Raw genomic sequence first — 12,629 nt, forward strand, 5'->3', positions numbered from 1 at the left:
AGGTAATTGAGAACTGTGATCAAGTAACCTCGTTGAACTAAATAGTTGCATTGTTTTAGGCTTTGCAACAACAGACGATCTCTCAGACCCAAACTGCTCTAAGTAATCGTTTGATCCTGTGTATAAATCGACTTTGTACTGGATTAAATCATTTCCACTGCTAATGAATGGCTAGTTTTTCTCGTGTGCTGTTGGATTGAGCACCTTTGTAAGGTAGCCTCATCTGTACAGAATAAATTGTGAGGACTTTTATTTTCAGTGACTTTTATGTCCTTATTTGCTTGAGCTGTGGTAACTAATACTTTGAAAATTGAACGTTTTCTGGTCTCGTCCCCATATTTCAACTAACGAGTGGTGCAGCTGGTGTTAATATGCAAAGAATGTATCCTTGAAAACGGTAGATTCTTGTCTGTTATCCCGTTGCCCTGCTGTGTGCATGCTTGCTAATCAGCAGGTAACTCGGAGTTGGAGTCTGGGCGGTGATTACTGCAGGCAGAAATGGGAGCGAGCACTCAGCGTTACAATGGCTGACCGTAGAATTAGGTCACTAACAGGCTTTCAGCAAAATAGTGTTAATTTTCCTGTCTGCACACTTAAACACAGTGTAGCATTCTTCCCAACGGATTATATATGAATCTTTTAACTTCAGGTACCCAACGTGACTGCCCACCTCAGCATTTGGCTGTCCCATAGCGAAGGCTAAGGACCGAGCCTGTCACAGGCTCCTGCAGCTGGGCTCCTGCCAACAGTGCAAGTGTAAGTTTATGGATACCTTTATTCATAAGATAGAATTAGTCATATACTTACGTGTTTTGCAAATTCGGGAGCAATATGTGTATATTCGTGGTTACTGAGGCTTATTATCTTGTATAAATCAGCGTTTAGTCACGAGCAGCACTTTGAAATACCTTCTGGTCAGAGGGCACAGGTGATCTTTGATAGCATTTAGCTGCATGTTTCGTGGGATTTGAGAATTAAGATGAATAAGATGCTGCAGTCTAAACCCAAATATTTGATGAAATGATCGCTTTAATAAGAATTTAACACGTATTGGTAATAATTGTCTCCAGTTGATCTCTTCTTTTGAAGTAATATGCATTAATTTTTACCATCTTTAGTGATAGCGGATTGTTGGGTTTTTTTATAAAAATTTCTTATTTGGAAAAAAAGATACTTGTCACTTGCATTCCTAATACATATATGTACCTCTGATCTTTTTAATCTCTCCTACCATAGCTCACAAAGACTTTCTGTATATACTTTCTAAACTCAAATATTTATGTCTGTGAGGCATATGCATTGTCATCTAAATATGTCTTGCAAATATGGTCCTTGTATAGGTCTAGTGTGTAGCTCTTTAATATGCAAAATTGCAGAAATGGGAAAAAGCAGATTACTCTCAAAAATGTCTGAGGTGGTGCTATTTTTAGATGCTATGTGGGTTCTAATGACTTGCTCCATGGTGTGATTGGCACAAGCTTTTGTAGAAGAGGATTTCACAAACAGAAGAAAAAGTGAGGTGTTGGTGTTTCATACCATGAAATTTACATTAGAGGTTTTGCTGATCCCTCGGTTTAGAGAGGTAAGCTTGTAAGAACGTGCTTGGCCTTGTAAGTCATGCACTGTATGGACCTGATTAGATGCATAAAGAGCAGAAATTTTCCTAAGGAATAAAATGCTGGAATAGAAACTACAAATAAACTGAAGCAGAACAAGTCATTCATATAAACTACACCAAACGGTTAGTTGTCCAGTTAACTCTCTCTTCTCTGCAGTTGGGTTTCCCCTCGCCCCCGCCTTCTCCCCCCCGTGCCTGGGCACCTCGGTCTGCAGCCACCAGAGAGACCATTGAGAATTGTCGCACGTCTCTCGTTCCCACAGTCGGACTTGCTCAGCAGTTTGGAAACAATAGCTGCTTCATTGCTGAGTTGCGAAACAAAAAAGTTAAACATATCAGCAACAATGCATGAAAAATGTGATGAACAGCCTTCCACAGGAAGAGATTTTTCCATGCCACTGTGTAGGTGTACAGGATTGATTGGTGACAGAAGCTAATAAGTAAGAAATCCTTCTTCTTTTGTACATCATCTGCCAGCTCAATACCGAGAGAAGTAAACTGTGAGATTTACTAATAATAGCAGGAAGGAAGAACCCTGTTAAACAGAGATAGCAAAGTTGGAATGATATGTGTGCATAAAATCCAAGGTTGTTTTTCTCTCTCCACAGCACTTTTTTATAGTCACCCTTGAGAAGAGAAAGCAAAAAAAAAAAAAAAAAGATATCTTCAGGAGAAGAGTCTTGCTTTTAAGGGAGGGTTGCGGGAGAAGAGGCAGTTCCAAGTTACAGATGATGTAGTGATGGTCACGTGAAAATGATGTGAAGATGTGAGACGAAGTGCGGTTGTGGCTATGAAAATTTCTGTTTTGTATTCTTATTCTAAGTGTGAATCAGGTCAGGAGAGACTTGTGGAACTGACTCACTCTACCTCCTATTAGTAGCAGTCTCAATTTTCTATGAGCTCCTTTCAGTTTTAAATGAGGTGCAGCATCATTAGCCTTACAGACGCTGCTGTCTCAGCACTTGCTGGTGGGTTGTATACAGGGACTCAATTCACTGCTTTTGCTAAGTTCTAAAAGGAATGACAGAAAAGCATTCTTTTACTTTACAGCAATAAAAATGATACATATGGGTCCTAGCCATCTAGTGTATTATTTCAAAATGTTCAGCTCTTCATTGCTTTGTTCCATTTGCTGAGCGTTATTTTAATGGTGCAGTTTGCTCAAGTGTTTTATCCCCCTGCAAAGTACTTTACAGCAGTATTTTCCTTTCTGAGACCCTCTGTGAAACAGCTAAAGAGCTGCTAGTTTATTTACATCAAGCAAAATCAAGAATGTAAGCAAGATGTAAACTTCCCATTTGCGGTATTCTGAATAAATTTGGGATTTTTTTAGTATCTTTTTCAATGTTGTGGACTGAGAGATCTCAATCTATGTTTGAATCAGAACTGAAATCATTTCGCAGAAACTGAAAACAAAATTTGAACTTTTTTATATATTTTGTTCCCCCTAAACTGAATAGGTAGCCTAAATTATTTGAAATATAAACCAGGTGTTAATTTAATTGTACAACAACTTGTTTTACAACAATGCCTTTGGCATTGCAGTACGTGATTTATTTCAGTTATTGCAATACAGTTAAGGAAGTGCAGCATGTTTGTAGAGCTGGGGATAAGAGGAATACACTAAAACTCAGCTGAGGCTATCTATATTTTGGAGGCGTCAAAGTCTATTAGAGGGATAGAAAGGATAACGTGAATGAATCCATTCATGTTGGGCACTGATTTGCTAGCTCTCCTGCTATGAGAACCGATCCATGAGTGGACTGCAAGTCCATTGCAGGCACCTGGAGACCTCTGTGAGAGGAGCAGAGAGTAGTGAGAGGACAAGGAGTGGTATTAGCTTAGCAAGAGAATGAGAGGGTACTGGTTCCATGAGTACACATGCGTGTGGGAGAGAGAGAAAGTCGTGGTTTCCAGTAGCGTGTCCGTGTACATGTAGGCACAAGTGCAAGAGTTAATATTTATTCTTTACATCCTGGCAGTGGTCTCTCTTGCGTCTGTGAAAGTTAATTAGGAAAGAGACCAGCTCTGATGCATATCAACTGTAGAAGTCAATATTTGCATTTCTGAGTACTTAAGATTAATTCCTATACTTTGCAGCCTTAAAAGGAGGATATGCATGTATATGCATAAATGAAAAGCTGGAGGGGAGTAAGATATAACTAAAACAGTATGTGGAAGAAATAAACGCCAACTGCTATGTAATTACGCATGGACAGACTTGTTCTAATAATGTCATGCTATATTGTAGACCTTCCTTCTTTGGAGAGGTTGGGAGGAGAATGGCAGCACTTGAGTGCCCACTGGGGAGTGGAGCAGAGAGGAAAGCATTTTCTCACCCCAGTGGAAGGGTAGCCTACACACGACAACGTGCTGCAGTACATCTTCATGTGTGACACTTCTGGTACTTACTAAGAGTGGAAATACAGCAGTGCATGAGAGCTATTGAAGTCTCAAGAAAGATGAATACAATGGGAATTTCTCAGAAAATATAGATCTATAGTGTCAGGAATTGCCCATTCCCTCGATTACTAAAAAATCAATTTATTTCTCGTAAGTGACTCTCATTCCTTACATTCACTCTAAAAGGATATTGCATAACTGTTGCTCATTATTCTCAATATATTATTTAATGTGAAAGCCGCATTTCAGTGTTTGATCTATTTATATGCTGTTTGTACACATGAAGACAGACTTTCTTTGGATTCAGTTCATTGTACCTTAAAAATAATTTGAATACCACAGGTTTCATTATAAACAATGAAGGATTCCAACCTTCAGGTCATTGCCGGTTTAAAAAAAAACACACTTGGAATTGCTTCAGTAATTATCAGTGTTCTCTTATAAAACTAAATAGGCTTTTCCTGTGATGGAAAGAAGATTAAAGGTCATATAGTTCAAAATAAGTTTTTGGACATTGCCAGAATAAGGAAAATAAACTCTTTCATTAGTGAGGTCAACTTCTTTAACGTTTATTAGTTCATAAGGACATGCGAGCTGAAGAGAACTATTAGGGACAGAATTATGTAGATAACATGACTCTTCTGAAGAACCGGAATTTTTTTTCTGCAGCCCTCTTTGTGAAGCCTAAGTGACATAGTCTGGCCCTTGAACCTTACATTGAGTAAAGCGTGACTGACAAGGTGGGAAAATGTTATTTTCCTCTGAAGATGTGCTGTCTTGAGAACTACACAGAGACTGACAGTATCCCCAGAAAATGAAATGTGCTTTGGAATATGTGGTTTGTGTTTTATTTCAGTTAAGTATTAGCAAAATGTAGCAAGCACTGGAGAAATGGGTAACCTTCTCCCTGCATTTTCATTTGATTCAAGGTTTGCAGTGCAAAAAACATGGGCACGTTTGTTTCTGTGCTATGTAACTTTATTAAGTATTGAAAAGGCATAGTGGGTGGCCATAGCATTCATGACAAGAGGTGATTTTTGTATACGCAAAATAATCGGACCTGTATGCCTTTGCTCAGCATACTTGTTCCATGCTGCGTTGCAAAGCACAAGAATTCAAGGAAGTGTGCTGACCATGAGGTCACCAAATTCAAGCATATCAGGAAATGTGTGTAGCTGTATCAGATTTACACAAATACATTAAGTTGAGTCCTTCAACTTACTGCCGTATTAATTTTCCAGTTGTAGTAAGTATTAAGAAAATTTTTGAATGGGTTAAAATGTGAGTGTGTAAATGACTCCGCGGCGTTTCCTTCTCCTGCACAGCACAATAGGCTAGGAGATCAAAATTTCTCTTTTGGCCAGTAGTGTCCCTTAACCTTCACCCCTTTGCTTTGTTCTTTGTTCAGATGATTAGGTGTTTTCCATCTGCACCTCTACGGGAGAAGAATCTGTGCTTGTTAATTTGAGCTGACTTCCTAAGGAAGTTGGGCTTATCTGATAATGCTTTGCCTGTCCTCTTACCCCTGCAATAACCTTTGAACAAGCTGCCCAGGTTCAGTTCACTCAGAAGGAGGAGGTGAGGTCTCAGCATACTATGTCCTTATGAGCTTGATGAAACTCTGCAGATGGATGGAGAGACCCAACTGAGGAAATAGCTGCAGCGTGAAGTCAACCTTTACTGGACTGCAATCCAGGCCTCTAGTGTGCCTTCTCTGATGTCTAATAAGGGTTAGGCTGTAATCTATAATAACATTTGCCTAATATGTAACAACAATAAATCCTGAACAGGCTTCCAGATATCCCAAAACATATTTAGTCTATTTTTGGTAGTATTAGGTTTCACTGTGTTTGTCAGAAGAGTTTGTTTTCTGTTGTTACCATCTGGAGAGCAGTGCTGTGTTGTGAGTAGCGATGGATGTTCTTGTGTTTAACCACGTGCTTGGTGGCTAACTGATACGGGCAAGGACTTCCAAACTGAGGAGTTGGACATCCAGTTTTCTTTTGAAATGTCTTTGTTGTTCTGAAAATCTCACGCTAGGAACATCAAGTGCAACGTCTGGCTTGGGAACCACTCTTGCGTGGTGTACGCTGGGCAATGCGTGGCAAACGGCTCCAGTAGGACTAACAGTTTCCAAATTAGCATACGGATCAATTGAAAACAGGCATAACTCAGTGAGAACAAAAGGCAAAGTCTGCAAAATGTATATTTAGCTTGAAAAAAAACAAAAAATGTAATCTAATAAGTTCAGTTCTAATTGTGGTAAAAATAAGCCATCGATTCCTACAGTGTCTCTTTGCTTTGTCCTGCCCTTTCAGTCCACTGCTCTGCCTGACTGCTCTGCCTCTTCAGTATCACTGTGCTGCTTTTTTCTCTCCAGCCCAGCTCTCCCAGCAGGGATATTCTTCCCAGTTTTCTCTATAAGCCACCTGGCTTGCTGTTGTTTGGTGACGTTTTTTTTGGTTGACGTGAGTAACTCGAAGGATTCTTTCATTGTACTTTCAAATCCTTCTCACAATTGTATCCATTGCTATGATTAAACTATTTGACATCTGCTTCTTCTGTATATTTTCCTTTCTGAAGGCAAGTCGCCAGGGTCTCAGTTTGTGTGTCTGTATGTGTATTGTGCTGTCCAATGGGCACTAAACGCTGTCGCAAAATCACCCTGGAGTTGTAGTGCTTGTTCGTGGATTTCTTCAGCAAATGACTTCAACCTTTCTGATCCCTGTCCTGTGTGTAGTCTTCATGCGTCACCCTCCCCAGGTCAGGAAATCCCATGCAGAGTTTTCTCTCATCTCCTTGCCAGGTGAGGGTGCTTCTCATGCTAATTGCTACCTGGGAGTATCCACCAGTTCTCCCAGTCTGCAGCTTGATTATTTGTATTTCCATACTGTTTAACAGTCCTGGGATTGGAAGAAGAAAGAACTGGAAATACTGGAAAGCAGGTGCAGTTGCACATTGGCCTTAGACTCTGAGACAGGTGAAATGTTTACTCCAGCTGGGGTGCACCTTTACTGTTGTTGGTAGCACTTCTTTCCAAAACGCGTGCCTTTGTAGATGGTGCTCGTGACCAGGAGCTTTGAAAATGAATTTGTGAAAGTGTCGATCCTTGCATTGAGCTTGCGTGTTTCATCCTGACGTCTCAACTTCACGTTGCAGAGCAGAAGCAGCCTGGGGTGGCTGCGAGGTGGCGGTGGTGGCTTCCCAGCATCTCCGAAGTGATGCTGCTGTTTGGCAGCTGGAGGAAGCAGTGAGGAGGGAATTTTTCTCCTTGTGCTTGACAGGAAAAAAAGACAGCAAAACAAAGTTTGTCTCAAAGGACTGAAAATTGGCCTTGTGCACTCCTGCACATTTACTGTATAATATCTTAACACTGTCTTTGTTTCCTTTTCCGCTCCTGCAGATTAGGAGAGTGCATTTGGTGCAGATAGGCAACTTGTATTATTTTATCAGCTTTCGGAAAGAGAAATAGCAGATTCTTAAATTAATTCCTCAGAACTAGGGAAAGCCAGATTCCCAAATGGGATTCAGCCTTCATTTATAAACGAGTTTTAGTGATTCATGTCCTGCGAATCTTTTATAACGTGGAATGCTGCCATGTTATAAAACAGAGAGGGAAAGTCTGCATTTAGATTACTAAAGAGAGGTTTTTGTCTCAACTTTGGGAATTTTTTAAGGAGGTGGAAGAATGTACTTTAGTGAAAATCAGCCAAACCCTCTCAAATAAATCTTATTAATTCTACTTGCATTTTTTTTATTACTCAGCTAGCTTTAAATTCAAAGACTGAAGGCTGTGGGATCAGCAAAGCTCTACTAAAGAAAGCCAGTTCATCTTCTGTTTCTGTGTTCATTGTCTTTACTGTCAGCTGTATTGGCAATTTGCTTGGTTTCCCAGAAATGTGTGCTTCTGGCGTGGTCTTTTAGATAGGGGAATTTTTTTGGAAGCTTTCTGTTGGCAATAGTAGGATGTGTAATTTGATATATGCATTTCTGTCTGGATATAGGTGTGTTTTCTTTCACTTTGAAGGTTAAACTAGTATATTTGCTCCGAGAGAAGTAAAATGAGCATTCTCCACCTGCTTAGCAGAATATTCTTTTTTCTAGCAATAAGGCTTTGATTTAGGCACATACTTACCTGCATTTCTGCCTGGATGTATTTGGAGTGATGGCTGTTCAGTATTGCCAAACATGCGGCCTGCCATCAGTCTCTGCAATTTTTTGGTGGTGTGCTATATAATCATTTTCCTTGAGAGCTTTTAATGTTCCATTTGGTGGTAAATTACTATGATGATACCTTTAACAATGAAGAAAAAACAAATAAATTGTAACCTGAGAAAATTCACTGACAAACAGATTTCTTCTATTGTTTTTAAATCTGTGAAATATAATCTTTTTACTGGTTTCATCCAGTATTCTCCATTTATCTAAACCTTTTGTATAAGCTGACTTTTTAACTATTTCTTTTTAGGTATCTGGTTGTGGAGCACAAAAATAGCCATAAAAAGTGTGACCACTGATCTTCAATTCATAGATTATTTTTTAAAAAAACAAATCTGGAGGGTTGTGACTGGCAGATCAGACTGCAGGCAGAAAGCAGGCCAGAAAGATTTTTTTATTTTTTTATCTGTTTTGTTTGTTTGTTTTTGAAGTGGTTTCCAGGCACTTGACAATGAAATACATTTGAGAAAACTCAAAAGCAGGACACAGCTTTGAAGAACTTACATGCTTAGAGAAGTGAGCTGTTACAACTGACTAAGACAATACTTTTTTTTTTCCTTTAAAGAGATCGAGCATTTGGTCAGATATGCCTTAAAAAAGATACGCGGAACTAGTTAAGCCAAGAAATATGTAATATGAAACGTAGGCAGTAGGAGAGATACCAATTCTCTTCTGTTTTTCCCTTTAAGAGGTTAGGTCTAAAGAGGCTGGTAATGTCTTAGCACGTCATACCTTCTTTACAGCTGACCACCTTTTGAAGGAAAGCTGTCCATAGATGTCTTCCCAGGTGCACATTGTTGACTTGGAGTACTTTTCCTCTCTTATCTACCTGATCACCAGTAGGTGCACTGTATGCATCAAAACATCTTTAAAAGTCATCTAAAAGTCCACAGTTCATATTGAGCTGTTTTAAATAAGGGCCACCATCTGTTGCCTTCAGTGATTGAGAATCTGAGTCTAATTGTTCCTTTCTTAGATTATCTGCATAAAAAGCAATCTCAAATTACTTCTTTCTGACCACAGGCACAAGGGGCAGTTCCTCTGCACACCATAAAGCCCTGACCAGAAGTCAGAACATCTCCACGTACTGTAGCTTCCAACATCTGTTGTGGGATCCTGGTTATAGAAGCTGCTCTTAAATATGGGCAATTATATACTGAAGCCTGCCATGCCTCTGCTGTTCGTATGGCATGAATTTCCATGTGAATACTTTTTGGATACACACACAATGTTGTTCCTTAGCATAGATTTATGGGAGGCTTTTTCTTTATTTTAAAATTTCAAAAGTGAAAGACCTTTCCAGGCAAGGCCTTTAAGATGAATTTGCTGTGCAAATATACTCACGCTAAGTCAGGAGGTTTCCAGTCCATTTGAGGATGAGATTGGAGTCTGAAGTACTAGATAAACAGCTATGTGGCAGCTTTATACAGTAGTATCCGGGGCTGGATCACACGCTGAAATTGAGTCAACAAGATCTGAATGTTGAGAGGAAAGCAAATATGGCATGGGCTGTGTAAACACATGCTATGCATCGGTTTGCCTTAGAAAAGTTCCTTCATTGCGTTTGATAGTGCTCAGGCCTCAGGGGTCAGAAATATTTCAAAGCAGACTTGGTCCACAGAGAAATATTTGTTCCAGGAATGATCAAAAATCTAGAAATTGAGACTGAAAAATGGTGAAAAAAAATGGAGTTTTTAAGGGAAGAGCTAGTAGGGACCTGGTATCAGTCATCTTCTATGTAAGAGGTTGCTAGAAGGCAGAGGATAAACTGTTCTTTGTCTGCTGGAGATAGGACAAAGTAATGTGCTTAAAATGGAGCAAGAGATCGTTGTGTAGCACATTGGGAGCACTAACGATAGCGCCAGTGAAGTGACACGAATAGATCGCCCAAGGAAATGAGATTGTTATGCGATGTGCTGTTGCTGATGGTTTTTTAAGATGGATGTCTGTTAAAAATGGTTTAGTTGCAGATGCCTTTTCTGGTGTAGTGAATGGGCTGACCGCCTTCATCTCATTTTTTAAAAATAAAGATTTATAATGTAAAGACATTTACACTTAGTAGCAACTGCTCCTGTTGCACTCCAGCCAGCCCTGGTCAAGGTTTTGCCTTCCTTTAACAACATTGAGCTCTCTTGTCCTAAATAAATGTCTCTGACTCTTACATTGTCCTGTCCATCTTCAGAGTACATCTGCCTAGAGGATAACATGCTTTTCATATCTCTCCAGGGTAAGGGAAAACTTCCATGCCTTTTTTGAATTAGTCTTGAACTGATGGAAGGCAGCTTTTATCCAAAGAAAGTGAATTCCTATTTTTAAATCACTTCAATTATTTTGTAACTTTATAATTAAAACAGGCCTATAAGCCGGGATCTTTTCTCCTGACTAATGGCATTTAATTATGCGACATGAGGCTTTGAATTGCCAACTTTTCAGCAAGCTATAAAATGTGTATGAGAAGACAAGAGCCAGGGATTCTATGCTTCTTACGAAAGACTGTGGTTTACAAGACACTCATCATGCTCTGCATGAAAGTACATAGGTTCCCCTCAGTGCCTGACTCTGAAACAGAAATTAAAACTGTGGTTGAGTTAGGAGAATTTGATATGACTCAAATTTCTTGTAATTCGCTGCTGTGACGTTACTCTTAAAACTTCTGCAGTAGGAGGACTACTCAGTAAGCTATAGATTGAAAGAGTGTGCAGAAAATCAAGATTTTCTTGAATCACACACACACACGTGTAGTTGCTGAATCTGCCTCGTAAACCTGGCATGACCAAACAGGTTTTGCACAATCCTGTACAGATAACGTGTTTAGAAAGTGAGAGGCTTGGGATTTAATTAACTTCACAATGCTGTTTTCTCTCTGTTGCGGTTTAAGCCGGCAGGCAGCTAAACAGCACACAGCCATTCGCTCATCCTCCCTCAGTGGGATGGGGGAGAGAACTGGAAAAAAGGTAAAACTCATGGGTTGAGATAAAGACAATTTAATAGGACAGAAAAGGAACGGAAAATATTAATAACAATAAAAGAATATAGAAAACAAGTGATGTACAGTGCAATTGCTCACTACCTGCTGACCGATGCCCAGCCAGTGCCCAAGCAGCGGCTGCCACCCCCAGCCAACTGCCCCCATTTTTATCGTTCAGCATGATGCCATATGGTATGCAATATCCTTTTGGCCAGTCGGGGTCAGCTGTCGAGGCTGCCTCCCCTCCCAGATTCTTGCGCACCCCAGCCTGCTCGCAGGCAGGGCAGTGTGAGGAGCTGAAGAGTCCTTGATGTAATGTGAGCGCTGCTCAGCACAACTAAAACATCAGTGTGTTATCAACAACATCCTAAGTCCAAAACGCAGCACTATACCAGCCACAAGGAAGAAACTTAATTCTATTCCAGCTGAAACCAGGACACTCTCCTTCAAGCTACATCAGCGCTTTCCCTTTTTTTAATTCTTTCCTTGGCTGCGGCTAGCTGATAGGGGACTGTCAACTCATTTTGATGTAAAACTTGAATTTTTGATGTTGGGCTTTTCTGCAAACCAGAAATGGCCTTTGAAGCAGTACTCACAAACAAACAGATATAATTTACAAGTACATCGCAAATAGAAATCAGGCATTTTATTCATGTAACCCCCAGGTCTGTCTCAGTAGTCTTCACATCTTTGATGAAATGAGAGGTTTGTGAGCAAAGTTTAAACTGGGAGGTAACATCCCGTATTTTCATTAGTAACATGGACAACTACGATATGAAGACCCTGATAGACACCAAAATGCAGTGGGGGACGTCTGGCACAGAGATTATTACATTTTATGTGCTGGTGGGTTCTTGATTCTTTACCTGAACATGGATTTGTCAAACTTCATTCTTAATTTGGCCTTTAACAAGTTTCATGGTATGGATGTTACAGTTTAGGATTATGTAAAAAGAAAAATTGAATGTGTCTGGGGGTAGTATAGCTTAAATTAGTATGGTTTTAGCAAGGTCTTCATGTTGCTTGAGAACATGGTGAAAATAAATTATTCGTTAAGTTTTAAGGATGCTTCTTCCCTACAGATGTAACACTGGCCTTTACTGTAGCATCCCTCTCAGCTTCTGTGGTGCCTGGGCCTTTTCCTCAGTCTGGTTGTTGCGGACCAAGAGAAAGAAGAGAAGCGGCCTCTTGTGAGCAGCGCTGTTTGACATAGTGCTGACATGTTTCTTCTCACACAGTGCAGATTGGTGAGAGACAGAAGAGCATTTCGGGCATCCACAGCTGTCTTTTCAAATTCTTTTCAAAGAATTCCTTTAAAAAAGAGGTAATAAAAAATATAGAGTGGTATTGCAGAGACGAAGGAGCATAGTCCTAGTGGCGCAGAGAGGTTTATTTGAAAATTACAGAAGCTTTTAGGCAAAG

General features: G+C 39.9%; 1 protein-coding gene across 7 annotated transcripts in view; it reads left to right on the top strand.

The window, feature by feature from the left end:
• The window catches only part of LIFR (LIF receptor subunit alpha), a 90,255-nt gene that overhangs the window by 42,303 nt on the left and 35,323 nt on the right, over window positions 1-12,629 (top strand). For 4 of the 7 annotated variants that reach the window (XM_063319560.1, XM_063319563.1, XM_063319562.1 and 1 more), the window contains one exon: window positions 650-756. The exons of the other annotated variants lie outside the window; for them this stretch is intronic. The gene's annotated coding sequence lies outside the window, so the exon portion shown is untranslated. The remainder of the gene's footprint in view (window positions 1-649; window positions 757-12,629) is intronic. 7 annotated transcript variants of the gene reach the window in all.

The sequence above is a fragment of the Chroicocephalus ridibundus genome, chromosome Z (genome assembly GCF_963924245.1).
Source record: "Chroicocephalus ridibundus chromosome Z, bChrRid1.1, whole genome shotgun sequence".
Taxonomy (NCBI): domain Eukaryota; kingdom Metazoa; phylum Chordata; class Aves; order Charadriiformes; family Laridae; genus Chroicocephalus; species Chroicocephalus ridibundus.